Source organism: Siphateles boraxobius, unplaced genomic scaffold (genome assembly GCF_051911475.1).
Source record: "Siphateles boraxobius isolate OS27281-9 unplaced genomic scaffold, OSU_SipBor_1 31, whole genome shotgun sequence".
Taxonomy (NCBI): Eukaryota; Metazoa; Chordata; class Actinopteri; order Cypriniformes; family Leuciscidae; genus Siphateles; species Siphateles boraxobius.
In genome coordinates this window covers 21,011,648-21,029,077 of record NW_027508931.1, presented here as the reverse complement: position 1 = coordinate 21,029,077, position 17,430 = coordinate 21,011,648, and the positions used below count along the sequence as shown (strand labels likewise).

Below are 17,430 nucleotides of genomic sequence, written 5' to 3'. Positions count from 1 at the left end.
GCGCTGGATACTCTGATGTACTGTGTTTTCAATCTATACTGGCAGCCTGAGGGCGCCCTGTGCACATTTAGTCCATATATGGAACACATGAAGAAGTGCCATAATCATGTGACTTTCAGGAAGTCCTGACACAAACAAAGCTTCTAGAGATCACTGTAACATGCAGATAAAGACTTTTTGAAGACAATAAATATGATTGCAATGATATTTGATTTACCTGTGTTCTTCTAGCCATGTCAGGTATTTTCATAATAGTAGATTATATTTATAATGTAATGCTAATCAATATAGACTATCATCGTGCAGAATACTATAAAAATAATATATTTTCTGTCTGATTTTTTTATCTGAAGCCAAATCAGATCACAGAACCTTATTTAAAGCACCTATTCTTAACCATAGGGCCGCGGCCCACGCTTGGGCGCGAGCGCCACCTGGAGGGCCGCAAAAAACTTTACGTTTTTCACCTGTGGGCCGCGAGGGCCGCGGGACCAAACAAGTTATCAATTGAAGACACCAGCATGACCACTGTTTTCCATGAGATAGTTACGGCCGTTTCAGCGTCAGCGACCCGTGAGCAGCGCGTGTTTTTTTCGGCATGCATGTTAATCAATGAGTGCATTCACACTGCGAGCAGGAGCAGCGCGTGAGGTGAGCAGCTGTGAAGCGGGGGATTCGGCGACGAGTCTATTTTTGCTGCGCTGCTCACGCTCAATTAAAGTGAAAGCACATTTTTGATGGACAAAATAAATTTGATTTCACACAAAAGTGCCCAAAATGCACAGTCAGAATAATGTATTGAGTTTTAACAAGAACTGGAGTAGGCAGAGGAAGACTCAAAATTATTTATAGAAGATTAAAGCTACACATTTAAACTTGTTTTTAATTATTCAGTTTGGGTGAAAGGATGGTGTATTATAAAATTAAAAAAAAAACTTAAGTAAACTAGCCAGAAAATATTATATATAAACTTTCTTTTAGTTTATAAAATACACAGACAGTTACATGGACTAGCACAACCCAAATCAAACCCGAGTGTGCGTTTTTTTCTGTGTGTGTGTGTGTGTGTGTGTGTGTGTGTGTGTGTGTGTGTGTGTGTGTGTGTGTGTGTGTGTGTGTGTGTGTGTGTGTGTGTGTGTGTGTGTTTATCCGCGGAGTTGCATTCTTGTAAACGTATCGAAAATATTCTATGACTGAAACGCTAGATTGGAGCTGTTTTCTTGGTTGTTTTGTTGTTTACCAACTTCTAAAATCGAATTTATAGTTGTCTTTGTAAATAATTGTTTGCTTATGTGTAGCTTAGGAGCCGCTACTGTGACACTGTACAAACGCTTCCAATGTGAATACTCTCGCTCCGCTCACGCTTGCGGTGTGAAACAGCCGTTACAATGCACCATCCCACCACTAGTGGCAGTAATGGCTCAGTTAGTTGTTTAACAAGCGCCAATAAACAGAAGACACTCAGTCAACCGTAGTCTGTAGCAAAAGTGATGGAGAAATTTTTAAAGCGGAAAAGGGGAGGCCAAAGTCGCGCCAACCCGGCCCAAAAGTCAAGATTTTGCCGCAAATACAACCCTGACTTCCTTAAGTACGGATTTGTGAATGGAGGTGACGAGGCAGAGCCGAGAGCCCAGTGTGTGGAGTGTGGGCTAATGCTATCCAATGAAGCACTGAAGCATTCAAAACTAAAACGGCATCTAGAAACCAAACATCCATCGCTTGTGGGAAAGTCGGTGGAATTTTTTAAGAGAAAAGAGAATGGGCTTCAGATGCAGAAAAGGTCTGTTGTGTCACTGACTGGAAATTCTAAATGTGCTTTGAAAGCCAGCTACCTCGTAGCCAGACGAGTGGCACAGACTAAGAAAGCATTCACGATAGCGGATGAGTTAGTTTTACCTGCCGCTGTGGATATGTGCCGTGAGATGATCGGAGAGGCTGCTGCAAAAAAGCTGCTAACCATCCCACTCTCAAACGACACTGTTTGTCACCGTATCGCGGACATGGCCACAGACATACAGCATCAGTTGCTAGAAAGAATAAAAAGCAGCCCATTTTTCTCTTTGCAACTAGACGAGTCTACCGACGTCACAAATGCTGCACTGCTACTGGTTTTTGTTCGCTATCGCTGGGACAGTAGTTTGCACGAAGACATACTGTTTTGTGGAGAGCTACCCACACGGACTACGGCTCAGGAATGTTTCCGCTGCATGGATAACTACTTCAAAGAGAACGGCCTAGACTGGCAGAACTGTGTTGGGGTGTGCAGCGATGGTGCAGCGTCAATGACAGGCAGGCATCACGGTGTCGTCAGGCAGATACTTGATCGTGCCCCAGAAGCTAAATGGACCCACTGTTTTCTTCACCGTGAAAGCCTTGCTGCAAAAAAAATGTCACCAGAGTTACAGGAGGTGATGGATGTAAGTGTGAAAACCATAAACTTCATTAAAAATAATGCAGTGAACTCCAGATGTTTTGCCAAACTTTGTGAAGGCTTGGAAGCAGATCATGTCCAGCTGCTCTATCACAGTGAGATGAGATGGCTCTCAAGAGGACTGGTCCTCACGCGTTTGTTTGAACTGAGGAATGAGGTCCTATCTTTTCTCACTGAGAGAAATTCTCCTTTTGTACATTATTATGCCAATGCACAGTTCACAGCTAAACTTGCCTACCTCTGTGAAATTTTTTCACTGCTGAACCAGCTGAATATCTCACTTCAAGGGAGAAATAGCAACATATTTTTTGTTGCAGATAAAGTTCAAGCTTTTAAGAGGAAACTTGCTTTGTGGATTAAGAGGGCTCAGGAAAAAAGGATGGACATGTTTCCCCTTTTGTCTGACATTTTGGAAAACTCCCCCCAGGTGAAGATTAGTGACTTAGTCTCACAGCACCTCACACAACTGACGTGCTTGGGGATATTCAAATTAATTAACCAATCATACCATTGATCAGCTCTTCCAAACTAGGATGTCTTTTTTTTCCAGTAATAAACAAACATTGTTAAGTTGTTTTGATTGATACTGTGAAGCAGCTTTGATACAATCTGTATTGTGAAAAGCGCTATATAAATATATTTGACTTGACTTGACTTGACAACTGGCAGTGAAATTTGATGACTACTTTCCTGAGGATCCCAGAGAGGGACACATGTGGATTGTGGACCAATTTTCTGTGGATCCCACTAAAAATGATGTTGCTTTGCCCTCATATCTGGAATCCCAGCTTCTGGAAGTAGCCACTGACAGTACTTTAAAGTTGCAGTGGGGCAAACTGGATCTGGGCTCCTTCTGGATTGCTGTCTCAAAAGAGTACCCATGTCTAGCACTGAGGGCTGTGAAACTACTCCTCGCATTCACAACTATATACCTATGTGAATCAGGATTCTCCATTGTGGCCACAACTAAGACCAAGGCCCGAAACAGACTCAAAGAAACAATGGAGGCTACTCTGAGAGTGAGCCTTTCCCCCATTCCACCCAGGCTGGATCTGATAATGTCTGTGAAGCAGGCCCAAGTGTCTCATTAAGAGGGGAACATAAATAGGGAGTTGTAGCTTGTTCAAATAGGACTGTTGTGATTGTTATTGTTCATTTATAACAGATATGAAGTGCAACTTCTGGTTCTGCCATGCAAAAATGTAGACTGTTAAAAACAATTATCAAATTATTTTGCAGATTATAAATCAATATTTTTTCATTTGCACTGTATTTAAATTTTCATTTACAACTTATTTATTTAAAAAAATATTATTATGAATTTATTTATTTTAGCAACACATTTTATTTTTTTAATTTAATTTATTTTTATTTATATACATTTTCTATTTTTAGTAAGTAAAATTTGTCAAATCTAACTGATTTTTGTGTTAGGCTAATATGCCTTACTTGAGCCTTTAAATTTGTTCTTGATGCAGATTGATTTGTTCCATGAATTGTTGTGTGTTTGGCATCTTGTTGTATGTGCAGGTTTACATACAATGAATAATAAACTGTTAATCTGCAAGTGGATTTCATTTAGTTATTGAATACAAATCAAACCAAGGGTGAGATCAATAAACCGATACAGTGCTAATATTTGAATGGGCCCTGGTCCACTTTGTACTGTAAAATTTGGGCCCCGACATCAAAAAGGTTAAGAACCCCTGATTTAAAGGAGCTGTATGTAAGAAATGTATTTCAATTAATCATAAAATGGCCCTGATATGTCACTAGATATTAAGAAATCATGTTCATTTCAAATACTTTTATCACTTACAACAGTAGTCCGGCCAGGATATTGTCATTTAAAAAGTGAAGTTGCAGCCCTCAACTGATGTTGATGTTGTCATGTTGTGTTTTGGTCTGATGCACCACCCTCCACCTATCTACCAATCACCAAGTCAGTAGTGTTGCGGCATCAGGGTTTCCACAGCTGCAGCTACAAACGTGTCGGAATCATAAAAAAAAAGTCAAACGTTGCTAAACGAAAAAAAAAACCTTATGTATCAGAAATACTTCGTGACAAAATCCGAAATAAAACGAGGATCTGTATAGGAGATGCCTTTTGAAAGATGGAGACAGCTGAAAACGGAGAGGAATTTGAAGACAGACGCCAACGTTGCTAATTTTCTCCTGGACAGGTAAGATTCATCTATGTTTGGCTTACTTGTACTTGATGTAAATGGACATTAAAAATATTCATGACAGTCGAACAAAGTTATGCATGTTCGTGCAAAGTAACGTTATGTTAGCTCATATGGAGGAGGTGGGTCATCGAATTGAAAAGGTAAGGAATTATTTGGGTAATAAAAACGGTGTGTCGTCATTGCTAACATTAGCAATGCATTATCAGAGCCTGTTTCTCTGTCATTATGCTGAGACGCTGAGGAAAACAACATTAGCATGCCCATTATAGCAATGTGAAACGTAATTGAGACAGAAGCCTAACGTTACCTTGGTAAAAATTATTCCTCATTCGTTCTTCGCTTTCAAGTTCAAGTTCAAGTTCAAGTTAGTTTATTTCTAGAGCACTTTAATACCGGCTTTTGGCCGACCAAAGTGCTGTACAATAATCACAACAAATACACATTGAGCCAACAACATTCCTATCGTCAGTCAAAATATGGTGCATTAAAATTAGAAATAGAAGTACATAAAAATAAAAACAAGTAAATTACACATTGAAAGCTAATCCAAATAAATACGTTTTTAGCGCTGTTTTAAACTCAGATAAAGTGGAAGCCATGTTAAGTTGAATAGGAAGGTTATTCCATAAAGTGGGCCCCACCACTTCAAAAGCTCTATTTCCCCTCTTTTTCAAACGGGTTCAAGGAATAAGGAGGAGGAATTTGTTTCCTCCTCCTTATTACTTTTAAGTATATGGGTGAAGTAAATCCGCTGGTGCAAGATTATTTAAGGATTTGTAGACTAGTAGTAAGATTTTATAGTTAATTCTATATTGAACATGTAACCAATGGAGGGATCTCAGTGGTGTAACGTGATCAAATTTTTTACCTCCCTTCAAAAAACGCGCTGCTGCATTCTGAACAACTTGTAATCGTGAGATTTGACTCTTAGAAATCACGTAATACAGAGAATTGCAGTAATCTAGCCTAGATGTTATGAAGGCGTGAATAGCAACTGCTAAAGAGGCATTAATTAGACAGGATTTTATTTTGGAAAGAGAGCGAAGATGAAAGAAACTAGAGCCCACTACCGAGGCAATTTGCCTATCAAATTTTAAGTTGTTATCAATTACCAATCCTAGGTTACAAACTTTAGCTGAAAAAGTAAGGTTTAAGAGATCAAGGTTAGGTAACTGTTGTCTTCGATGTTCGGAGGGGCCAAAAACAATAGCTTCCGATTTATCTGAGTTCAAAAAAAGAAAGTTTTTTGAGAGCCATGCCTTTACATCATTAAAACACGCTGATAATTTACTAACAGCATTCTCATTACCACTGGTCAAAGGCAAATAAATTTGCATGTCGTCAGCGTAACAGTGGAAGGCTACATTATGTTTCCTGAAAATGGATCGTTCTTCGCGTATATAGTGGACTACACATGTTGCAAGTTGACCTGTATGACCATTGCTAATGTTATTTAATTACTCTCAATCTTTTCTGATGGGACTGAAAACAACCCTGTGATAGCCATTGGTGATATTGAACGCCGACATGGCATAATTTTTCCCACGTTATACTCGCTTTGGCAAATGTGTTGGTTACTTGTTAGCCTTCTTACTTTATGACAAAAACGCTTGTCTCTTCAGCTATTATGGCCCCAACACCTCAATCCCCAGTAAGAGAGACTGGAAGAAGCACCACCTGACTGCACCATCAATTTCCAGTATTGGATGTGCATCGTCTGAAACGCTTTAAAATCGGTCAGTAGTCAGTACCACAATGTTTTAATTTCCATTGCATATTTGGAAACATTTTTGGTTTAAAACAACTACACAATTTACAGAGAGGACCTGCCGCCTATTGAGGAAAGACTGGAAGATGATGAGCGCACCATGGCTGCCTCTGAGATTCTGGAGGAAAGGAAGATAAAGCCTGTCAAGCTTCCTAATATGCCTAATGATAAGAAACTATAAAGCCTGTCAAGCTTCCTAATATGCCTAATGATAAGAAATGATGTTGAACATGTACTTGTTTAAAAAAATCCATTGTGACCGCTGAATTGTTTTCTTTTAGTCTACAGAACATGAGCATCCAGGATGCTGAAACCCAGCTCATGAATGAGCAGATGACAAATGACCTAATGAACAGTGTGTAAGTTCCACTGGGTTTGACTGTACATTGTGTAACAAGATGTTCTGCTTTGTTTTAGCCAATATAATTTCAAATTTGCCAGAATTGATTGGGGTGACAGTGAAGGTGTTAGTAATGATGAGGAGATTGAAGCAGATGACAGTGAAGGGCTCGTATTTGTATTCGGTATGTTACCATTGGACCCTAAAAGATTATTCACAATACATCCTCGGACATTCATTCAATGAAAAATGTAAACACATTTAGATAAAAGATGTGAGGGTTTTAGAGAATTCCTGTTCCCTGTAGTATCTCAAAGATATCTCTGTATTTGACATTTTTATTTTATTCATCTGATTCACTTTCTATCTGTAATTGAGAAATATATATTTCATGTCTTTAGGTTTGGTGGAGCATTGCAGGCACCACCATGCCTTGACAATCTGCCTGTGATAGATGCCAGTGAGACAGTACATGACATCCCAAATGTAGAGCCTACATCAGTACATGACATCCCGAATGTAGAGCATCCATCAGTCACCTTACCTCCACTTCAACAACCTGACTTTCCCGATACACTGGATGTCATGACTGAAGATGACCTAATCAGGAAACGGGCCTCCATCACTTATGAGGACTGTTTGAAGCAGCTTGCAACATTCCTTGTGCTTCCGGTCCAAAAGTGCTCATACACATGTGACGTCAGCCAAGTGGAGTGTCAGTGTCATCCTCCATTTTAAGTTTCTATTACGCGCAGGGGTACTGCAAGCATCATGCAATGTGTAGTAGTGTTGGAGGCAATGGCAATACGTTGACAGTGATTTTGTGAAATTCAATTAAGCTTCCAGAGTTGTAGTTCCAGTTAGTGGAAGCAATTCTTACCAAGAGTTCCTTGTAAGTTGTTATGGTTTGGAAAATAGTTGTCATCTAAAAAGAATATTGTCTGAAACTAACATGCAGTCTTATTAGACATGCCATGTTGGCAAAAAGAACAAGTTAGGATGGTTCTGTTGTGGCAAAAATTCTGTTAAACATCATCACTGCGTAAGAGACACTCAGAGTCAAATTAATAAAAAGAAAAGTATTTATTCTTGCAAGAATAGGTTCAGTCTAGTACACAGAAGTTACGCTGTGCAAGAGAGTGACACACAACAGGAAGATATGAGACAGCCTTTATACTGTTTTCAAGGTTCCTCCTCACCCGCTGTACCTTTCACCCACCCAGATAAGGTCCTTACTGCTGTTCAGTTTCTACTTAAAGACACAAACTGGTACTGAAATAAACTGGCCAAAACTGACCGTCCCTAAGGTCAGAGGTCCTGTCCCATATGTTCCTGAAAAGTCACGCACAAGCACGTACACACATATACTTTTATACATTGAATAGGTTATTTCTCTTATGATACCTGTTTGGGATCAATGACTATTAAAATTTCTACAACAGTTCCTTGATGTTGGATATTGGCTTATTCATTAGGTAGCTACCCAGAGGTGTCATTGTGGTCAATCATGTGACCCACTTAGATTACAGTACTTACAAACAGCATCATCATTAATAATCAATTATGTACAATGTGCATGCTTGTTTTTGTCTGTACATTACATTTCTATATTATTTCTAGGAGCTGTGGCTTAGGCTCCTACATCATGTGACAAATGTCTCTTCTCACCCACCCCCCACAGGTCCACTGCTGATCTGGATTCCTTCTAGAACCATATTTTAATGTACGCTAGCAAGCGCACACCATTTAGCCGTCCTGTCTTTGAGGCCAGGATGCTACTTGCAGCGATGGACTATAATTACCACAAGGACTGCCCAGAGTTGTGCAAATCTAATGGAAGCAAACAGTAAGTAATTTGCAAATTTCTACATGCTATTGTTTAGAACAATTAAACCAGATTGCAACACCATTGAAACACCTTAAAACATGGCCCTTGGAATGTAAATGTCTTCCCTCCCCTTTCTGCTTTTATTTCAGGTACAGGAGGCTGTACAAGAAGAATGCTCGCAGGTATATGCTTTACACTCTGAAGGCATCCAAGACCTAAGGCTACATCCCAGAACTGCAAGCGATGATCCTTCAAAAGAGATTAGCTGGTATGGGGATGCCGAGACGGAGGACACTACGACCTGATGACCCCAGAAAGTACGGCCCACTTCCCCCTGTGCCGGGACCAACCATTGAGGAACTCCTGCACACCCAAGTCAGGAGAGGTCTTGGTAGGTTGAATGCCAATTCATTTCTTTTGCACCTTAGCCTACATGTAGACATGTGCCGGTATTTGGTAATGCGATAAATCGCGGTAATGAATATGCACGATATTGTTATCTCGGGCACTTCAAAATACCGTGAAAAATAATAGATCCGAATTTAGATTTTTAGAACGTGCATTAGCTTATTTTCCATCAACCGCTTAACACACCGGTGCGTTTTGCTCGATTTTTCTTACATACCAGCAAAATAGACTTAAAAACTGTCATTTTTGGTCATACAGACTTAAGAAATATAAAAAAATAAACTGTTGAATATGTACTTTTTATGTGTCCACTTACAATCGAAATAAAACATTGTGCTTTTGGAAAATAAAGAAAATAAACAGGGTGTGCTTTCTGCCTCTGTCTCCGTTAACTTTTTTTCTGGAACACGTCTCTAAACTTAAACAAAGCTCAGCGAATACTATTCACACAAGCATGAGCAATATATCTTTATAATCATGTAAGTTCGTACTTTTAAAATATCTCATTCAAAACTAAAATAAATATTCTCTGTTTATGTAATCTATAAAAAAGAGAGGGGTGTCAGCCAATCACATTATCGTTCTCTCAGCTCATTATTCTGCTAATGTGACACGATCACGGAGAGCGTGCGGTATTCAAACGCAAATGATCTGAAGCAACACATGCAAACGTGTCAACGCCCCTCATAAACGCGATAACACAACAAATGTAATCATCAGATTAATGTACTATTTCGTCTTGCGAGGCTGTGTGAGGAATAATCCTGTGACATTTACCTCAGAACATGTGCTGGTTTACTTTAATTTCGAGGAGCGACGGATCTAGCCGAGAATTGTGAGTACCTTTTTTTTATTCTTGTGCTTTGTTCTAATCGCGATATGGAATAGTGTCTGTAAACGCAAAAAGACTGTTTAAATTTGAATCACGTTTCTGTGTGTGAATGAATTAAGGGCACATATGGGCACTGTTGTTTATGTTACAGATGAAATATGAAAGACAACATTTCATAGTTTTTGGATAGATTATAATGTTTTAATTCTAAAATAGACATCAAATAAGCTTTTGTTAGCCAGTTTCTGCTCATATGTAAATATATAGTATGTTCGGTCAAAAATAAATTCATCAACTAAGATATTATTATTGTATTTGTTCCAATGTAAGGGTACTTTAAAAAAGAATACTTTATAAGAAATTTATGGGAAAAGACGATTTTCTTTTCAAGATGTCTCCAACTCTAACTTTGAACAAATTCTGTAGAGTGGCCCATATAGCCTGAACAGGATATGTTTCCAGGTATGACTATGTATAGTGACTCTGTCACTTATGCTCACCAATGCTGTATTTATTTAATTAAAAACACAACACAAAACATTAATATAGTGAAATATTATTACAATTTAAAGTAACTGTTTTTTATTTTAATATATTTTAATATATTATTTATTCCTGTGATCAAAGCATTTTCAGCATCATTACTCCAGTCTTCAGTGTCACATGATCCTTCAGAAATGAATGAATCCTTCGCCTACTTACGATCAATTTAATTCCTCCTCGATGAATAAAAGTATTGATTTATTTTATTTATTTCCCCCCAAAAATAAAATAAAAATACTTACTCACCCCAAAGTTTTGAACGGTAGTGTTTAATGTTACAAAGGATTCTGTTTCAGATAAATGCTGTTCTTTTGAACTTTCTATTTATCAAAGAATCCTGAAATAAAAATGTAAATAACTGTTTTCAACATTGATAATAATGAGAAATGTTTCTTGAGCATCAAATCATCATATTAGAATGATTTCTGAAGGATCATGTGACACTGAAGACTGGAGTAATGATGCTGAAAATTCAACTTTAAAATCACAGGAATAAATTATATTTTTAAATATATTAAAAAAGAAAACAGTTATTTTAGATTATAATAATATTTCACAATATTACAGATTTTTTGTTGCTTTTTTAATTAAATAAATACAGCATTGGTGAGCATAAGTGACTTCTTTTAAAAACATTAAAAATCGTACCGACCCCAAACTTTTGAACGGCAGTGTGTATATATGTGTATATACTTTTTCCTCCTAACATTCTGTCTTGTGTGACACACCTGAATGAAAGGCTCATCATTATGCGACACATTGTCTTCTCAGGTGTGAATTATGATAAGGGCTTGGGCTGTTCACGCCCACACGCATATTGCCTTTCGAAACAAAAAGTGTTTTACAAATTTTAAATCAATGTATTGTTTTATGTGAATGATTATGCTGGGTGATTTTCAGATCATTTTGAAGCAAAAACTCTAGGCCACAAAATCCATTAGTCAAAAGTATTGTGGACACATATTTAGTGTGTGTTTTGTGGCCTTATTTCAGAAACTTTAATTTTTAGTTTTATCAATAACCATGCATAAAAAATATTCTCTCAAAAATACAAACATGTACATAGATGTTGCTCAAATATTATGGTAGCCCTGTTTGTGCTAAATAGAGATAGAGTGTAATTACACCTTTGCCATTAATATGTTTATAAGCAGCTGAAAAAAGCACAAATGTCAGGCCATGTCAAAACATCTCAAGGACCCCAAAAACACCATAGACCCCAGAGGGTTAAATCCCTCCCTATCCACTGTTTGGATTGGCATCATATCCTTGGCCAAACAATAAGTAACCGCATCAGTAATTTCCATCCACCGTTAACTCTTCTTGTCATATGGAGTGCAACTAGCGAGTGCTCCAGCGATGCTCGTTGAGTCATTTGTTTACTTTTGGGCCGCACATCACTACCTGCTAGTGTCTCATTGCGTATCTTCATACCCTGGTTATACTCGACGGTGTGTTTTTGCTTTAAGTGGTGAAACAAGTTTGTTGTGTTTCCACCTTTAGCATTAACAGTTTTCATGCATATTTTACAAAAAAATGTTTTTTGTTGGAGATCTGACCTCTTGTACCCAAACCACTTCCATTAGCTATGAGCTATTGAAGTAGCTCCCTTTTTAGGAACTAAATCTTGATCGGATTCGGAGGCTGACATGCTGCTGTGCTATTACTATCAGAGGTTTTGTTGTTGTGCGTGCGCTAGGTAACGTAAATACGCCATACGTCATTACGCCACTTTATCATCAATATCGTGTCCTCGCAACGCTATATCATCAATATCGTGATATGACACTTTTTTATCATGTAAAATTTTATACCGGTATTATCTTGGACGGTATGATATGGCACAGCCCTACTACCACCAACACGCTCTCCTCTTGTCCCTCTCCCTTTCACTCTTCTTTTATTGTTCTGTGCCTCCTCTCACCTTGCCAGCTCTCATCAGCCTCACTTAGGACAGCGGGCACATCATAACTGTGGTCTGAATCAGGCTGAAACAAGTGAGAGCAGTACAAGTGCTATCTCAAAATAAACATTCTTTACCTTTTGGGCTATGCACTAAGTTAGTGTGGGTTTTGGAAGCACTAGGCGCAATTCCACTGTAAAATAACTTTTTTCTAACGTCCATAACACCAATGAAAAGAACATTGTAGCCTATGATGTGAATAATTTGTCCCACTTGGAACGTTTTGTAGCCTACTTGTGTCACGATGCACACACGGGAAACAGAGAGATCCAATTTGCAGTTATTTATTAGGGTAATACAAAAACATAAATCCAGTCCAGGCAGGGGTCAGAACCAACATAGCAATCCAAAAACATAAAACAATAAACAAACTAGCACAAATCAGAACATACCTCAAAAAGTGACATGATGAATAACAAGGACTCCATAACAAACACTAAACAGGCAAGGTATATATAACACAGAACTAACAATGAAAATGGGGAACAGCTGAGTGCAATGAAGATGGGGAACAGCTGAGTGCAATGATGCAGTGATGGGTACAGACAAGGATTGTGGGGAATGCAGTTCATAAACTGGATGACACCGTGGGGAAGGAGGACATCTAGTGGACACCTGGGAAACACAAACCCAACACTGTGACAACTTGTTTATCATGCAAGTTCTACGGCCAAAAATAATAGAATGACATGTAATCTTTCACATCACATATTTTTGCGTTATGGACGTCTAGGCTACTGCAGGGTAAGTTAAAAAATACAGCTGGTCGCTTTCACTTTCGCTATTTCACTGAATAGCTAAATGAGTATGTGAGCATGTTCTTTTATCAGTTAACATTTTGAAAATGTTTTAGATCCATGACTCTCAAACTGTGATCCCTTTGTGAATTACTGTTTTAGATAAATAAACAAGAACTTTTGTTTTCTATACTACAAAGTGTAATAAATACTCGTTACTATTTTGATTTATTTACTTCACACTTAAAAACAATTAAGCTTTGGGTGACAGATTCATAAATATTGTGTTCAGACAGGCAGCAGTGTTTCACCACTACAAAAAAAACTAAAAACTTTTTGATCATTTCATAGCTGAACCATTTCTATTAGTTTCATATTCAGTTCTGATGCAGACTCCCAGTTCTCTGGCTTCTGTAACTGATTATGTTCCATGGCAAACTCCAAGTACTCCTGCATGTTTGGGTCCCCACAAGGAGTCATTGACATGGCTGGCCTCAGGAAGGGCATCCAGTTCAGTTTGTTCCATTTGAAATCCACAGTCTCTGGAGCCAAACCTATGTTAAATAGAAAACATAATTGCATTTCTTTGCATATAAGTTAAAATGTTATATTAATATTTTGATCTGTTTATTACCAATGTATTACCTGTGTGGTAAGTAGTAGAGTTCATTGGGCACTCCTCCTGGACATGCTGCTGTTCTGGAAGGGCGAATCCTGTGATTGTTCCACAGTCTCACACACTCATCCAAGTCCTTCTGAATAACATCACCGAAGCAATATCTCAATAGGCACTGATGCTCATGACTCCTGTTGAAATATCCAGCATCTCAAGGTCTGCAAATAATTCCATCCAGAACTGAGACCTATAGAAATGGATACAAATTTGTAGTTATACTTAAGTATATACACATATGTTTGAATAATAAAATCAAAGGTTAGTTGTAATTAAATGTATGGTCTGTGAATATTTTGGTCATTCGATTTTCTTTTCAGGAACAACAACTTTTCCAGATGGGCAGGATTTGTTTTAAATTTTTTATTGATCTTTATTGTGCTCGTTTTTCATTACTCGTTCCTGAGAAGAAAACCGAATGACCAAAGATGCAATGACCATATGAAGACAACTCACCTTCCCTTTCTAAATATAGACCACCAGGACTCAATACGCTGGTTATTTATAGATGAGCCGTACATGTGGGTGGGCGCTCCAGAGTAGTAGTCACTGTGATGGTGGCGTAGGGTACATTGAATTGCAGCCATTATGCCGTTCTCAGTGCCGCACTCAGTCCTCAGTCTCATGGGGATGACACCGAGGTTTCGCACACATGACATGAAATAGTGAGCAATCACTGTTGGTTTATTATTCGTTGGTCCACATTCAAGCCACAATACTTAACACAGACATCCCAACCTGCAAGAAGTCATTTCAGGGAGGTATCTCTTTTGGGGACGGTAGAGATGCGCGGATGGGCTATTATTTCATCCGCAACCGCATCACAAAACTCATCATCCGTCCGCCATCCATCCGCACCAACGTTTTTGACCAATTTTCCCGCCCGCCATACGCTGATACAAGGCGCTGCTGATGACAGCCGCGAGACTAGAAACCGCCCGCCTGAATTTAATTAAAATATTTTTTTCCGTTAAGTCATCCGCCCGATCCGCAGTTTATCCGCGGAGTCCGCGGCTATAACCGCCAACCGCGCATCTCTAAGGGACGGGGGGTTGGGGGACGGGGGGTATGTTTACATGCGCTTCAAGAGGCACACACGCACATTTGCACACACACGCAAGGTCGCTCGCTCTCTCCCTCTCTACCGAGCACGCGCTACACAGTTTGGAGCTCGCAAGCTCTAGATTTTCTGGGAGATTTGAACTAATCAGGGAACCAGGGAACCTCTATCAATATGCGGGAGACTCCCGGAACTTCCGGGAGACTTGGGATGTCTGTTAACGTGAAAATCCATCTATGCATCCCGAAATTGCCCAACCGAATGGCTTAAGTTTGTCCTAACCATCTGCGTGCCACATATAGTTAGGTCACATTGAGTGATAGGTTCTTGTAACAGAGACAGGGGTGTGCAGCACCACTGCTCTGTATGTACCGGCCGATGGAGGCGTAAAAAAAAAAATGAAGTGACGTGAAGATGAAGTCAAAAAGTTCAGTATTTATTCCAATAGAGTGCTAATGCTATTTACAGTGGAAATCCCCCCCCAAAAAAATAAACTGTTCAAAGTTATTATTTAACAGACTTTCGGCTATGTCAATAAATTGACCCAAAGTAAAGCAACATACACCATCCAACTCACTCTAAGAGTCCCCTTTACAACACTGAGAGGCCCTCTTAAAAATGATAAGCCCCTCCCACTTGGACCAAACCATTCAGTAATTAAAGGGAATAAAGAAATCCAAGAAAGAAAGAAAAATAAATATATAGGTAAACTGTTAGAATACAAAAATATATAAACATTGGAAACAAAACAAACTCAATTAATTATTTCGGGTTAACAATGCTTAACAACAAATCAAATAGAAGACCAATCTCCCCCTCAGCGATGAGAACTACTAACTCTGCCCTCTATTGGCGGGAAATAGATATTTAAAAATGGTGGCAGATACTGTGACCGGGTTTCGTCTGTTTGGTATTGTAAAAATGTTCCGGTACGCAAGTATGACTATTTACTTTCTTCCAGAGGTCTATTGAAAACGTCTCTGTTACGTATGTAACCCTCGTTCCCTGAGTAGGGAACGGAGACGTTACGTCGGATGACGACGAATGGGGTTTCGCTTAGAACACCTATCGACTTCGAGTATTACAAAACGAGCCAATGGCAAGGAAATGCCATGGGTCTGCGGAATTTGCATGGCGTAACTCCGCCCCACCTCGTGGGTATAAAAGGAGGACGCCGGCAACAGGCAGATATGTTTCTTCGCTGAGGAGCCAAGACTGAGCTCAGGCGATCCCCGCGGTACAGCGGAAAGTGGCAGGCAGACGTAACGTCTCCGTTCCCTACTCAGGGAACGAGGGTTACATACGTAACCGAGACGTTCCCTTTCTTTGTCACTCCGAGTTACGTCGGATGACGACAAATGGGGTTACCAGTCTAATCACGCCACCTTCTCAGCTGTCTTCCAGTGCCCTGCGTAAATCTGAGATCCCTGTCGTGAGACTGGCACGGACGAAGGACTCCTATTTAGCACAGGAATACCAAGGTACACTGGGGAGCATATCCCAAGTTCAGGGGAAATATGCAATTACTGCCAACCCAGAGGGGGGGACTTAGAGAATACACATGTGACCCGAAGGAGACATGGAGAACACTGGGGTGTCCAGCCGCAGGTGGAATATTTCAACCCCAGGGGTGGCAAGGTGGCTTGCCAAGGGAAAGACACATGCTCGGGAGGCTTACAGTGGAATACACATGTGGGGGTCGCTCAGGGGAGGGACCATGCACACGGGAGGCACCTAGCCGACACACAGGCAATAGACACTGGCGCCAACGTCAGGAGTGCTGGAGGAACTCAGGGCTTTTCGGGGAAGCTCACCTGAGGAGAATATCGCAGTCCGTGGAGTGGAATGGCGAGCAAGCGAAGACACCTGAGCGGGTCCAGTACTAGCTGGTTGAAGCGAGTACATGAGAGGACACTGGCTCCACTCGGAGATTGTAGAATCTGGCGAATGTGTTAGGTGTCGCCCAGCCTGCAGTTCTGCAGATGTCTGTTAGCGAGGCGCCATGCGCTAGAGCCCAAGAGGATGCCACACTCCGGGTGGAGTGGGCAGTCACACCAAGGGGGCACGGTCGACCTTGCAGCTGGTATGCCAAGGCAATGGCGTCCAATATCCAGTGAGACAACCTTTGCTTGGAGAGAGCCTTTCCCTTCAGCTTCCCACCATAACAGACAAAGAGCTGGTCTGAGGTCCTGAAACACTGCGTCCTGTCTACATAGGCGCGGAGGGCGCGTACTGGACAGAGCAGTGCCAAGGCTGGGTCTGCCTCCTCCGGGGGCAGCGCTTGCAGGTTCACCACCTGGTCCCGGAAGGGAGTGGTAGGAACCTTGGGCACACATCCAGGCCGGGGTCTCAGGATCACGTGAGAGTAAGCCGGCCCAAATTCCAGGCACGCTTCGTCAACGGAGAATGCATGCAAGTCCCCCACCCTCTTGATGGAGGCCAATGCAACCAGGAGCGCTGTCTTCATAGACAGGAACTTAAGCTCCACTGATTGCAAAGGCTCAAAGGGAGCACTCCGCAGGGCAGTTAGAACCACTGAGAGGTCCCAAGAGGGAACGAGAGGAGGGCGAGGAGGATTCAGTCTCCTCGCTCCTCTCAGGAACCTGATGATCAGGTCGTACCTTCCAACAGACTTACCTTCGACTGGGTCATGGTGTG

The 17,430-nt window shown here is 40.5% G+C and overlaps 1 long non-coding RNA gene and 1 pseudogene across 1 annotated transcript; both read left to right on the top strand.

Annotated features, from left to right (window-relative positions):
• The first annotated feature begins 1,490 nt into the window (after positions 1-1,490).
• Positions 1,491-3,522, top strand: LOC143697160 (SCAN domain-containing protein 3 pseudogene; annotated as a pseudogene).
• A 3,145-nt stretch (positions 3,523-6,667) lies between these two features.
• LOC143697146 (uncharacterized) lies at positions 6,668-7,231 on the top strand. The gene is made up of 3 exons (XR_013186190.1): positions 6,668-6,747; positions 6,830-6,912; positions 7,130-7,231. It is a non-coding gene; the product is annotated as an uncharacterized LOC143697146 (long non-coding RNA).
• Positions 7,232-17,430: the final 10,199 nt, after the last annotated feature.